Here is a 13,955-nt window from a genome sequence, read left to right as displayed (position 1 = left end):
CAGATTCTGTGTGCGTTTTCTGTTTTCCGGATCCTCTACTGATTCCTGTAGCTCCAAGAGGCCCTCTGTCATCCCAGCCCAGGTCTCCTTTTTATGTGTCTGCCCCTTCATTGCGTCCTCCATTTCTTTCATTCAGCACTGATGCTTTTGCACTGATCACTGCCATTTCTTGTTTGAGCTTAGACACAGCTTTCTGCAGCTCAGTTTGAAATGTACCCATCATTCTGTGTATTAGGCTGTCTAGTAAGTTGTCTAGGTCGTTTTTTAGTGATACCGGGATCTTGATCTCCCTCTGATCCGTATGGTGGTCTGAGGAGCGGGGGGGGGGGGGGTGTGAGAGAAGCTGGCCCACACACTCCGGCAGCACTGTGGGGTATAGCGCCTAAGCAAAATGACCACTCCTCTCTCACTTTCCCGCAGCAACGACTTGTGTCTCCACCCACTTCAAGTGCCTCTCAACATGGGGGGTCACCACAGATTTCCCACAGCACAGTGGGAGCAGCTATCTTTGGGTCAAGGGGGAGAACAGGCCCGATCGCTCCTGCAGCACCTTGGCATTGCACCAAAACAAAATGGCCATTCGCTTCTCCCAGTTCCCCCACTAACGCGTGGCAGCTCCTTTCTATGAGGGGGCGGTCTCGGCAAAGTCTCTCCAGCCCGGCCGAAGGCGTGATTAGCGTCCTTTCCAGTGAGGGATGTCTCTTCTCTGCCACAGCGCTCCTCGCAGTCTAAGATACTGTAATTCAAGTGAGGCTATGCACCCTTTTGTCCTGTTGAATGCAACCCTAGCCCTCAGCTCTTTACTAAGGTAAGGTTGCAGGTTGTTAAAACATCGGGGGTGGACTGCAGTCGTTGGGATAGTTTAATCCTTTATTTTGTAATATTTTTCAGAAGGGTGAGTGGCCCAAAATGATGCGATCTTGCCCAGAGCTCAGTAACCGTGCGTCCGCTCTGTTCAGCTGCTACCCACGCCCAACCGAAAATCTTATATTTGTTGTCATTTTATGCTATCTCTTCAATATAATTTTCAAATATATAATGGCATCCTCTTGTTGGGTATATCTAAGTTTTCAACAGAATCTCTTTACCCAAGCCAATTGCTACAGATCTAGCCAGCTAGTTCACTCTCCTGCCAAAACCCTAATTGTGGCATCTACTGGCAGTGAGAAATCTCTCCGCTGGTGGTCCCATTCGAACGAACAGACTTCAATCCAAGGCCCCCTCCACATTGGCATTCATGACATTTACTGTCCCCAGAGCCCCGCGGCCTTTTCATTTTCATTCCGCGACCCCGGGACAGTATATTGTGCTTTATCTGTATGTGTGCTACAGTTAGCAAAATCCATGAGGTTAATTAAATCTGTCCCTGTGATTATGCTATGAGATTATTATTATTTTTTGTGCTGAAAAAACAAAATAATATTTGTATGATGTTCTCAGTTATTTGATAATTGGGATCCAGAAAATCTAGTTTACCAATAACTAACATCTAGTGTTCTAAGTTCTATATTCCTAGAGACAATCCTTTTAACAGAAGTGGTCTGTAAGGTTCAAAGCTCTGTACAGTATACTATAATTTATTCCTCAAAAAAACCTCTGTCAATTAAATATATCCCAACCTACAACAAATCTGTGCTTATTCAGTGAAATTTACGAATCAGCACCTTAAGAATGTCATGGTGTTCCAAGTCATTTGTGTCTTTCAATCATCATCTTCTAGACTTTGCCAACCATGCATGGAGGAATAGAAATTAAAAGGAAACCCACCAGTAATGATTTGACATAATTCACCACAGCTGCAGAAAGTAATGGATATTTTCCATTTCCAATGGGAACTTGGCATAAAGGAGACTGTAGCCCAGCTGCACTACTATAATTAGTCAATTTGTTGCTTTGTTGGACAAACAAATATAAAGGAATACAGCCGCGGCCCCGTTTATTCTCCAACATCCCCGAATGCCACGCACTTCACCGCACTTTACCACGTTCATGCCGCATTCATACCGCATTCATGTTGCATTTATGCCGGCGTCACCCGCTGTTGATGTGTTTTATTGATGTGTTTATTGATAATGGTTCAGATTTCATTGGTTGCAATTCTTTGCGTATCCGCCAGGTGGCAGATATTCATGAATTGTAATGTGCATGCGCTTCAGTTATGTGTCGACTTGCAGGTGTTTAAAAGAATACCACAGTGGTCCATTGTAAATTGGCCTTGGTACTGAAGAAGTTACAATAATGTATCAATTTAGGCTTTTCATATTAAAAAATACATGCACAGTGTCTGGTGTTTTGTTGTCCTGAGAGTCCCGACATGAGTGCACCACCGCAGTCCGTGTTCCAAAAATCCGACAGAACGTACGCTTGGGCCGCGATTAATGCAACAGATGATAAGATGGCAACAGTTGGTCAAATTTATCAGTTTTTTTATGAAAAACTATGACTTTTACAAATTTTCACCAGATGCTCATGTGTGGAAGTGTGCAATAAGTAAAAAGTTATGTATCGATCCGTGTTTTTTTCGTATTGATCCCGGTGTTATTGGAGGGTATTGGTGTGTATCACCAGATTTTTCCTGTATCTATGATCATGAGACTTCAAATGGCGAAAGGTCATGTTAAAACCATCTAAGAAACGTCAGTCGCAGGCAAGCAATGCGCCAGCACCGGCTTCCAATAATGGTCCGACCGTCAGTGAAAACCTGGTGACCGGCAACCCTTGCTGTCTCCCCGCCCGGATACCTGCAGCCTGAGCCGGATTTCGCGTACAGATTCCAGCAAGCTTGCATGTACCTAAGCGATTTCCAGCCTCATCAGCTGACTACAGGTGTAGAAGTCCCGCTGTCACCTGTCAACTACGTGTATAATCAAGAATACGGGACTGGCAGTGGCTCGGCGCCAGCTGATTGGCAAAGTCTATGGTGAGTAATTTTGCCGTATTTTATTCTGTTTTTGAAATATCAATTCAATGCACAGTCAAGCGATTCTCCTTTAAGCAATATCTCCTGTAAGCAATATCATTGGCTGAGCTGCTTCTACAGTAGATACTGAACAATTGGTGGAACGCTAGGCGCTTGCGCATTGGAACCTTTTTGAAACGCATATGCGTGTCATCACATCGACAGAAGGCGCATGCGCATTTGAGGAGGAGACGCCCCCCGAGAAAATTATTGGTGGGACTGACTGTGGGAACTTCTTTAGGGGACTGACTGACCATTACAGTAAAACTTGTACTTTTGTTTTTCCTCATAAAAGAAAAGTTTGTCATCTCATGCGGAAAACGGCAAATGGAGGGATTTCTATGGATAATATCACTTTGTGTAACAATGCCTGCACATTGCTGAATCGGATTTAAAAAAATCACGTACCGGAGTCACCAGTTTAGTGGCCGTTGTTATTGATTAGGATAGAATACTGTAACTGAGAGCTTCATAGAAAACCTGAAACAGTATGCTGTTGTTTTCAGACCGTATACAATACTTTTTTTTATATATACTGTATAATAAACCCGAAAAATAAAAAGTATGCATTTATTCTACATGTATTCCAGTACATATGTGTATTCTATACCGTACAGCATGTATTGTTTTAATACTCTTGTGATGTACAGTAGTGAGCATGCCTACAGTATACAGGATAGTACTGTACAGTATGCCTGGACAGTACTGTATGTTCTAGAAACACTGTATTTTGTTACTGTATAAAAGGAGACACTGGAACAATTTAAAACAAATCAATATTTTCATTTATTGGTGGAGTAAGTACAAAAACATTTATTTACAAATACAATTTAAAAACATTTAAAGTGTACAGTAATTCAAAACATTAACAGGTGTATGGTTTACCGCTAGTGAAAACATTTATGTACAGAAAGACAAAACATTTACAGTAGGATGGTGTACAGTACAGTAAGTCAGGCCTGCACAACTCCAGTCCTCGAGGGCCGCAAACAGGCCCGGTTTTCAGGATATCTTGAAAACCGGGCCTGTTTGCAGGCCCTCGAGGACTGGAATTGTGCAGGTTTTGTGTAAGTAAAAACATTTCTTTATTAATACAAGTTAAAACACGGAACATCTACTTTATTAAAGTACAGAAAGTCAAAATATTTACAGCACAACAGTATGGTGTTGGTAAAAAAAAATTCTTTATTAATAAAATTTAAAACACGCAACATCTCCTTTATTAAAGTACAGAAAGTCAAAATATTTACAGTAGGATGGTGTACAGTACAGTAAGTCAAGCCTGCACAACTCCAGTCCTCGAGGGCCGCAAACAGGCCTGGTTTTATCCTGAAAACCGGGCCTGTTTGCAGGACTCGAGGACTGAAGTTGTGCAGGTCTTGTGTAAGTAAAAACATTTCTTTATTAATACAAGTTAAAACAAGCAACAAGTAAAAAAATATACAACAGTTGAACAGTCACGCAAATTCGATCCCCACCAGATTGTCCTTTCAGGGCCGATGCCTTGTATGACGCAAAATGTCATTAATGGAGTCTCGAACGATTTTCATTAAAGGATCTGAAATTGAAAAATTGCGCCGCAATTCCTCCACAATAGTCCTTCTTAAATTTTCAGGAAGCGCCCTTTTTTCGCGATTTCCTTCATAGTTTATATTTTTGGCCCACCCGTAGTACACCAATAGGACACGTGGTGCTTAAAAATTAACATGCCATACTTCTGGGGTAAACCAGCACTCATCACCTATACTTCTCCCTGAGTGCCGGTGGCAGCTCGCGCAGGATGATGTCGGGCACCGTATCGATGCAAGCGTATGTAGGTTGGATTCTGGGAGCGGGTGTGCTTCTGGGAGCGGGTGTGCTTGTAGCGGCGAGCGAGGGTAGGTTGTCTGGGAGGAAGCTTTCCTCCTGTCTTGCTCGCCGTGTTGTTTCCTGGCATGGTGTTGACGGGGTTGTCATGCTATCCTCCTCAACGGCATACATGTACACAAATTCTTCTGTTATAGGGGGTGCGCTTGGTGTTGGAAGGTGGTCGAAGGTCCCTGTAACAGGGGACTTATCCCTGTTCACAAATGTGCCTCGAATCCAGCAGTGTGGTGGTTAACTGCTGGTAGGCAATTAACTAACACCACCTACCTGATTTAGATGGCTTAGAAAAGCTTGTCTTGTGAGATAGGAAGTGACTCCTTAGCTCACGTGTGAGCTGAACTTTGGAGACAGAGCAGAGGTTCTTGAGTCTCCCAGGAGAGACTGAATAAGAGAACACAGATCTCTGGAGCTGACAAATAAGACTTCTAAACCTGGATGCTGACATTTTCTGTGCACACACGGGTGCGATTCCAGGAGAGCAGAGAAGCTTCAACTACAGCAGCCAGCTAACAGATAAGACTTTTATTAACAAGACTTTTTATATCTGTTCATTTCATGCTATGTGTTTGTGGCTGGGAGACATGCTTATCTAAGGGAGTTGTGAATTAATTGCATAGTATTTCACTAGAAATACTCCCAAGTGAATAGAAGCTTTGTCCCCCCCCCCCCTGTGTTTGGATGGTTTCCTGATGTTAAGGAAAAGGCACAATAAAGCCTTGTTATAATTTCACCTTACAAAAGTTTCCAATTGTGTACCTCTGTGAGCGTCCGTCTACAGTCCCATTCATCACATCCATGCCACCCTCCTGCTCCGGCGTAGGGGATAAAGGGGCATGAAGACCGAGCAAATTATGTATCCCCGCTATGTCAGTCTCTATCTTCTCCATCCGTTGATCCATCTTTTCCATCCATATTTGATCAGTATTTAGCATGGTCTCTAAAAGAAGATCTATCTTTACCAGCATAATAGAGTTCCCAGGGATATCGACACTTAACCCATTCAGCATGGTGTGCTGTGGACATCTGGGTGGATGGGTGCGACGGAGGATGAGATGGGGGTTCCCTGGAGAAAAGCGGCAGCGTCGTCGAAGAGGGATGGAGAAAGTGACCTGTGGATTTCCAGGCGAGAAGCGGCAGAGTCGTCTAAGCGTAATGGAGAAAGTGATCCGTGGATTTCCGGGAGACCAGCGGCAGCATCGTCGAAGAGTAGTGGAGAAGATGGGCTGTGGGTTTTCCGGGAGAGTAGCGGCAGAGACGTCTAAGCGTAATCGAGGAAGTGGCCTGCGGGTTCGATGGGTTGGCTGCCAATTTTTTTGCCTTGAGTGTACATCACCGAATTTCTTCTTGACATAATAAGGCTTATGTGTATTAAAACCCTTAGCCTTTGGAGTCAGCAGAAGGTTTTCTTTATTAGCCTTAGCCTGTCGCTTTGGCCTTGGCTTGGAAACGGCTGCCACCTTTTTCTTTTTCTGTGTGATAGGCACGGCAGAAGCGAGTGGCTTCCTGCGTCCGTAGAATTGGGGTTGATCCAGGGAAGCAGATGGCACAATGCAGTATCTGGACAAGGGCAAATTCAGATACAGATCATCGAGTGGTGGGCTATGCAAAGTGTGTAACCTTTTATGCATGACGACGAGATACAGGTGTTAAAAGTGGGCGTACTCTAATGTGAGTCATTTAGGTATAAATACACCATCCATTTTGTGGATTCACTGCACATTGAATACACATCGACTAAACATCGAATATACATTCTTGTGCTAGTATTTCTTTCTACTCGCAGCTATGCCTGTTATAAAGATTTCAAATGATCTCCGCATGAGAATTAAGGAGATGTACACGAGCGGACAACGAATTGCAGATATCCAACGCTGGTTAGCTGCTTCTGGCCTCGTTGTGCCATCAACCACCGTGTGCTATCATGCACACGGAAAAACCAAACAACGCACGAGGACACCAACGGTAACTAACGCGTAAGTATATTTATATAACTATATAATAAAGTATATCTATTATTGTTTATATTGCTGCATATTAATATAACTATATAGTTTAGATCTATCTAATTGTATAGTTATTTCTGTATATTTATATAACTATATAATACAGTATATCTATTATTGTTTATATTGCTGCATATTAATATAACTATATATTATAGATCTATCTAATTTTATAGTTATTTCGGTATATTTATATAACTACAGTATATTATACAGTATATCTATTATTGTTTATATTGCTGCATCTATAATTGTTTACTGTAAATGATGTGCTGTACTTGTGGCCTATGGCACTGTAACTTACCGGATTGTTGTTTTTCTGTACACTGTAGGGAGACAACTCTTCTGGTCGACAAAATAAGTGAAGAGAATGATGAGAAGAGTGCCTTAAGGGTCAAATACACTCTGCAGCAAAATCACAAACAATCATAATCATTGACACCCCCCTCTCCCCCCAACACCAAAGAAAAAGAAAGAATGACAAAAAGTGGTAACTTACTGCATCAAATACATGAATCAGATTATGTTTTTTTTAACTCTCAATTTCACAGTGCTGTGCAAATCAGATTTACATATCAAATTCGAGAAGGGATTATCACAAGCATTACCATAAACAAAGCCTCAAAGGCTTGGGGGGGGTGGAAGGGTGAGTCAAGCGCAGTAATCATCAGCTAGCTCCCTTCCCAAAGAGGATTACAGAGAGGTGACTCAAAGCCAACAATAGGAAAATTAAGGAATGGTTTTGTAGAGAATTACACGCAGGCGCAGAGAGGTGATGCTCGGCTAGGGACGGACGATTATAAGCACAATGACAAGCTTTAGAAACGGAATGGCTCTGGAGAGGTGTCGATAAGAGGTTCAAATCCTTGAGCGAGCCTTGTGTGTGTGCGTGGGGGAGGGGGTACAGGGTACAGCTGCATGAAGGATTAGCTCTACTGTACATAGGTTGGGTGGTATATTGGTGCATCACCACAAAAAGCTCAAATAACATGAATGTCCATTAAATGAATCCAGAATCCAGGAACAATGATATGTAGGAAAGAATAAACATCCCAGGGTGAAAAACAGGGACCTGGTGGTGCCCACACGGCTACCGTAAACTATGTCTCCAATATGCATAAATTCACCCCTGGGGTATAATAATAAATTGTCCAGCAAAAGAAGGTAATAAATAATGGGCTGCAGCCCTTTACCTGTCTTGATGTAATTCCAGATGGATGGATCTTTGCGTGCAATCCTCAGGTAAGAAGACCAAGGAGGTAGAAGAGAAGAGGAGCACAGCTCACAGCGTCCAGGAACGCAGAAAAATAAGGGCAACTCCAAACATGGGATAAAAATATATATTAGTCTTTAATGGTCAGCTTGGCAATAGTACAGGACCATACACCAACGCGTTTCATCCCTCAGGACTTTCTCTACTGTAGTTCAAAGACATGACATATTTTCACCAGGCAGGTCATCATAATAATTTGATCCCCACACCCCCAAATAGATAAAAACCACACAAATCAACCATGTGCAGTCAAATGCACAGTGTCGCAGTCAAAAGCTACAGCACGGATTGAATACCGTAATATCAAGATGGTTTAGACAGGCTTGGGGAGAAAATAAAAATTAAAAATGACGCAAAAAAAAATATATTTTTTTTTTGGTCACTCATTCTTGAACTTCGCAAGCAAGCAATGATGAAGTTATAGACGCATGCGCAGTAATCATCAGCTATGGAGCTCCCTTCCCAAAGAGGATTACACGCAGGCGCAGAGGGGTGATGCTCGGCTAGGGACGGACGATTAAAAGCACAATGATGAGGCGCATGCGCGACGGCTAGGAGTATGGCAGCCTAACCTGACAGCTCCCTGCCTCGACCCCCATAAAGTCAAATATAACCCACAAATATAGAGACCAAACAACACAGAAATAAAGCCCCATATAGCACAAGTACTCAGGATGTCCCGCAAAACCCCCAAACCTGGAAAAAAACGGGGGATGCCAGAGTATTTCGGAGCGGCAGGGACGCGCGGTGCAGGCTCAGAAATGGCGCCGCTTTTGAATGCCGGCTCAGAAACTGAACCTGACTGGGAAGAAGAGGAATTTACCCTCCAGGAGCAAAGACCGGCAAGGCAATGCGACATCACAAAGCTGTGCAATGAACTTAAATCGTTTTTCCAGGCCGAAATGAAAGAACTAAAGAGGGAAGTAGCTGGACTGGGAGAAAGGACAGGGGTCCTGGAAACAAAGGTAGACCAGTCTATACGTGCTATCAGACGGCAGGATAAGAAATCCTTGGATCTACAGGCGCAGATAAATGAATTAAGAGAACGGCAAGAGGACGCAGAAAACCGCGACAGGCGGAATAACTTGAGAATCAGGGGGGTACCGGAGAGCGTACTGGACTGCGAAGCATACATTACACTATGGGTAGAAACGCTGCTCCCTGAGACCCCCAAAGAAGCACTGGCTATGGACAGGTGTCATAGAGCCCTACGGGCTAAGCCCCTACAAAATGAACCACCAAGGGATATAGTGATCCGCCTACACTATTACAAAACAAAAGAGAGAGTTCACAATGTCACCAGACCCCTTCCAGTGGTGGAGTATGAAGGGGTCAGGCTCTCGATATTCCAGGACTTATCTCCGGTCACTCTTGCCCGCCGCCGAAACTTGCTTCCGATCACTAAAATATTGCGGGATAAGGGGGTCAGGTACCGTTGGACCTTCCCCTTCGGACTGCTGGTGGCAAGAAGTGGCAGATCCTTCATAATAAAGGACCTGGCAGAGGGACCTGCTTTCCTACACAAACTAGGACTAGGAGAGGCCCCTGAAAGGTCGACCCCAGAGAGCCCTACACCAGACCCCATCTGGTCCCAGGCCCAAAGGTCCCCCCGGGCACATCAAGATAACGCCTAAAATATGGCACAAAATAACTATCTGTTCGTTCTAATGTTGTTTGGTTAAAGTTAAAAAGTTAACGAATAACCACCAAGTCCTGTTGTTTGAACCTGGCACCGTTCCCTTAGCGCAGTTCTTCAACCGCAAGACAAATGCTGAAAAATGAACAATTATAATAACACCACTTACCTTGACAAGGTGTGAGAGCAGCTTGGAAGATCCCGGCGGCATCGCCAGGAAAAACACGATGGTTCCCTTACAAAGAAGATGGCGGCGACACACGAGGCAGCTGGAGCCAAGGTGAGACGCAGGAGCCGGAAGGCAGCTGCAGGCGGGAAGCAGGAACGCGCTCACACTCAACCGCCAGGGACGAAAGCTCAATCCAAAATGGCGCCGGACCGGAAGGACGTCACCAAACAAGAGGTAGATCCTGTGAGAGAGACGCCATCTTGAAGGTGGCAGCACAACGGAAGGCCCCAAGAAGTGGCGAAGGAGCGCCTGACTGAGACAACTCCCCGCACAGGCATAAAATAGACAGCCTCAGCAAAAAATTCAAACAAACGCCCGCGAAAAACAGCAATTGACGTCGGTACAGTCCCAGACAAGACACAGAAGGAAGAGTAGACAGCGCGAAGGGCGGGACAAAGGTAGATGAGGGTAGAGAAGGGGGAAATCCCACACAGAGAAGGGAAGAAGGAATAGCAGGTAAGGTGACTAACAGTTTAATGAGGTAGTATGCAGGCACTAAAAGTAGCATAGCGATAGCTGGGAAGACAACACTAGCAGGCGAATATAGAAAGGTAAAATGATGGGGATAGTAAGATTAAGAATGGGGAACAGGAGAGAGAGGGAGAGAAGAGGGTACAGCAGGTGTTTAAGAAGGTTTGGAAAGTAGAAAGGGAGGCAGCAAGGATAGAAGAAAGAACAGAGAGCTAACGCAACTGTGTAAAGAGAGATGACACACTAGGAGGGTATCCATAGCAGTTGGAGAGCAGAAAGTGTTAAGACAGTGAGGGGGAAGTAGATAGATGAGGGAGGAAAAAAGGGAGGGGGGGGGGAAAGGGGGGGGGGGGAAGGAAAGGGGAGGGGGGGGGGGGGAAACGAAGGAAGATATGAGAACGTTACAAGAAGGGAGGCAGGAAGGTTGTACTGAGCCCAAGACAGATGGAGGATAAGTGGATAGACTCTAAGAGAAGATAATGGAATAGCATCCGTGAAATGGGATAGAGCAATAGCCCGGGCAGAAATTGACAATAGGCAGAGCTGAGCGGGGTGAAGGGATACAAAATCCAGACAGGTGGAAGCCAAGGAGCACCGCAACAAACGACCAAGGACTGCAAATGCGACAAGACCAGCGCTAATGTAATAAGGGACACAGGATTACGGGGATTTGGTTGGTTTACCCTAAGTTCAGTGGGTGAGAAGTTTAACGTTTATTAGGAGGGGAGAGGCGGGAGAGGTGGGAGGTAGCCTGCCCTGAAGTCTGCATGGGCCTGGCGTTAGTAAATAGGGGAAAATTCCCTATGCACACTAGCGCAACCCTTTGGGTTGGATGTTCGGGGAAAGGAGGTAAACACCCGGCCTCGAGTCCGAACATTCGAATTCTGGACTATAAACCCAAAGGAGGAAATCTCGGCGGAAGGAGTGAGGAAAGAGAACGCCGAGAAAGTTTATATGTTTTGATTGTTTCTGAGTTTTCTTGTGATGTTGTGTACATGTTCACCCCCATGTTCCCTCGTGTGTGTCCCCCTCCCTTTATCCCTACAGATGGGGCCATCAAGATAAAGGTGGCTGGAGCTCACTGGAAGCACAGAAGTGGACTTGCCCGGGAAGGCAGAGAACAACTACGACAGCCGGATCAACACAGCTCTACTAATGAGTAAGGATATAGTTCTAATATCCCATAATGTTAAGGGCCTGAATAGCCCGGCTAAAAGGCGAGTCGCATTTAGAGATTATAGACGTAAGGGCGCAGAAGAGAACCATTTCTCCCAAACTAACTTCCCCAAGTATTTCGATAAAAACTTCCGAACCAATTTCCTAGCTTCAGATCAAGTTAAAAAGAGAGGGGTCGCCATTCTAATTCATAATCATATCCCATATAGACATGCCAAAACGTACCAGGACAAAGAAGGGAGATACCTGATCATCACGGGTTTCATACGAGAATCCCCAATAACATTTGCTACTGTATACGCCCCAAATGATAACACCACATCCTTTTTCGATGGCTTCTTTAATAAACTAAGTAAAGTTGCAAAAGGCAATATCATAATGGCAGGCGACTGGAACAGAGTCCTTAACCCTAGTCTAGACCGATGCACGACCACTAACAAACAACACAGACAGGACGTATTAACTCTAACAAAAGGTATAACAAATTGTCAACTAATTGACATATGGAGAGAACTGCATCAAGGACAACGAGAGTATACTTTCTACTCTCACCCACATAACTCATACAGTAGGATAGACTACTTCCTCGTGTCTAATGGTATGGTCCCTGGGGTCTCTCGCACAGAGATACATGATATTTCATGGTCCGACCATGCACCAATAGAGCTGCGGTGCACACTAATCCCACTGGACAGACCTAGAGCGAACTGGAAACTAAATGAGATCCTATTAAAGATCCCGGATCTCGGAAGAGAAGTAGGTGCTAGAATTCAGGAATATTTTGAGGAGAATGAGGGAAGTGTGGCATCACAAGCCACATTATGGGAAGCTCATAAGGCGACTCTCAGGGGGACATTGATGAATCTGGCAGCCAAACGGAAAAGGGAAAGAGAGAAAAAAACTAAGGCCTTAGAAATCCAAATAGCGGAACTCTCTACCCTGCACAAATCTAATAAACAGGCACATATACTCAAACAACTGCTAGACACCAAAATTAAACTCAACTTCCTCCTTACCTCCCAGGCTGAGAAGGAAATGGCTTGGTCTAACCGGAAATTCTATGAAAAGGCGAACAAACCTGATACACTACTTGCCAATAAGCTAAAAAAGAAGCTTCAAAATAACTCTATCCACGCATTTCGGAACCACAAGGGAGACCTTACCTCCATACCTGGGAAAATACTGGAGCAATTCAAAGTCTACTATGAAAAACTTTATAATGGAGATAAGGTCACCCATAACAGGAAAACGGGGGACCTATTGTCCACTTTCCTGAAAGAGGCAAAATTACCAACCTTAGCAAGGGCAGAGCGTGAAGCACTACAGGCGGACTTTACCCTGGAAGAACTCAAAGAAGTCATCAAAGCATTAAAACCGGCCAAAGCACCGGGGCCCGATGGCTTCTCTAATCTATATTATAAGAAATATATTAAAATTCTAGCCCCACATATGCTAAAATTGTTTAATGGTGTACTGGAGGGGGACTCCTTCCCGGCACAGATGCTCCAGGCGTCTATCTCGGTGATCCACAAACCTGGAAAGGACCCGGCAGACTGTAAGAGCTACCGGCCCATTTCACTGATCAATTCGGATATCAAAATCTACTCTAAACTTATAGCGAACAGGGTGGGTAGTGTCCTTCCCAGGTTAATCCACACGGATCAAGTAGGGTTTATCGGAGGAAGGCAAGCGGCAGACAACACCAGAAGAATCATAAACCTGATTGATCTGGCCCAAAAGAAAAATATACATTCTATGGTGTTGAGTCTAGACGCGGAGAAAGCCTTCGATAGAATAGACTGGCCCTACTTATCAGAAACGCTGGGGGCGTTTGGCTTTGGAGGACGCCTCATGCAGGCCATCATGGCACTATATGAGAGCCCTACGGCGAGAGTGAGGCACCAGGGTTTTCCCTCTGAGCAATTCCACATAAAAAGTGGAACGAGACAGGGGTGTCCACTTTCGCCGCTGCTGTTTGCGCTATGTGTAGAGCCCCTGGCAGCACACATACGAAATAGCCCCGACATTACGGGAATCTCAATTGGTGAGCAAGAGTATAAGGCCGCCCTGTATGCAGATGATGTCATTTTAACATTATCTAAACCGCTCACGTCCCTTCCTAATGTTTTCGAAATTCTGAACAAATTTAACCATATCTCTGGCTTTAAGATTAATCAGTCTAAATCAGAAGCCCTCAATATAAATCTTCCCAAAGAAGTCGAAAAACTGATTGATCTTAACTTCAATTTCAAATGGCAACCCTCCGCTATCAAATATTTAGGGGTATATCTTACAAGGGACTACAAAACTCTATATAAAGCAAACTTTCCCAGGTTAATAAA

The sequence above is a fragment of the Ascaphus truei genome, chromosome 2 (assembly GCF_040206685.1).
Source record: "Ascaphus truei isolate aAscTru1 chromosome 2, aAscTru1.hap1, whole genome shotgun sequence".
In the NCBI taxonomy this organism is placed as follows: Eukaryota; Metazoa; Chordata; class Amphibia; order Anura; family Ascaphidae; genus Ascaphus; species Ascaphus truei.
This window is presented reverse-complemented; position numbering follows the sequence as displayed.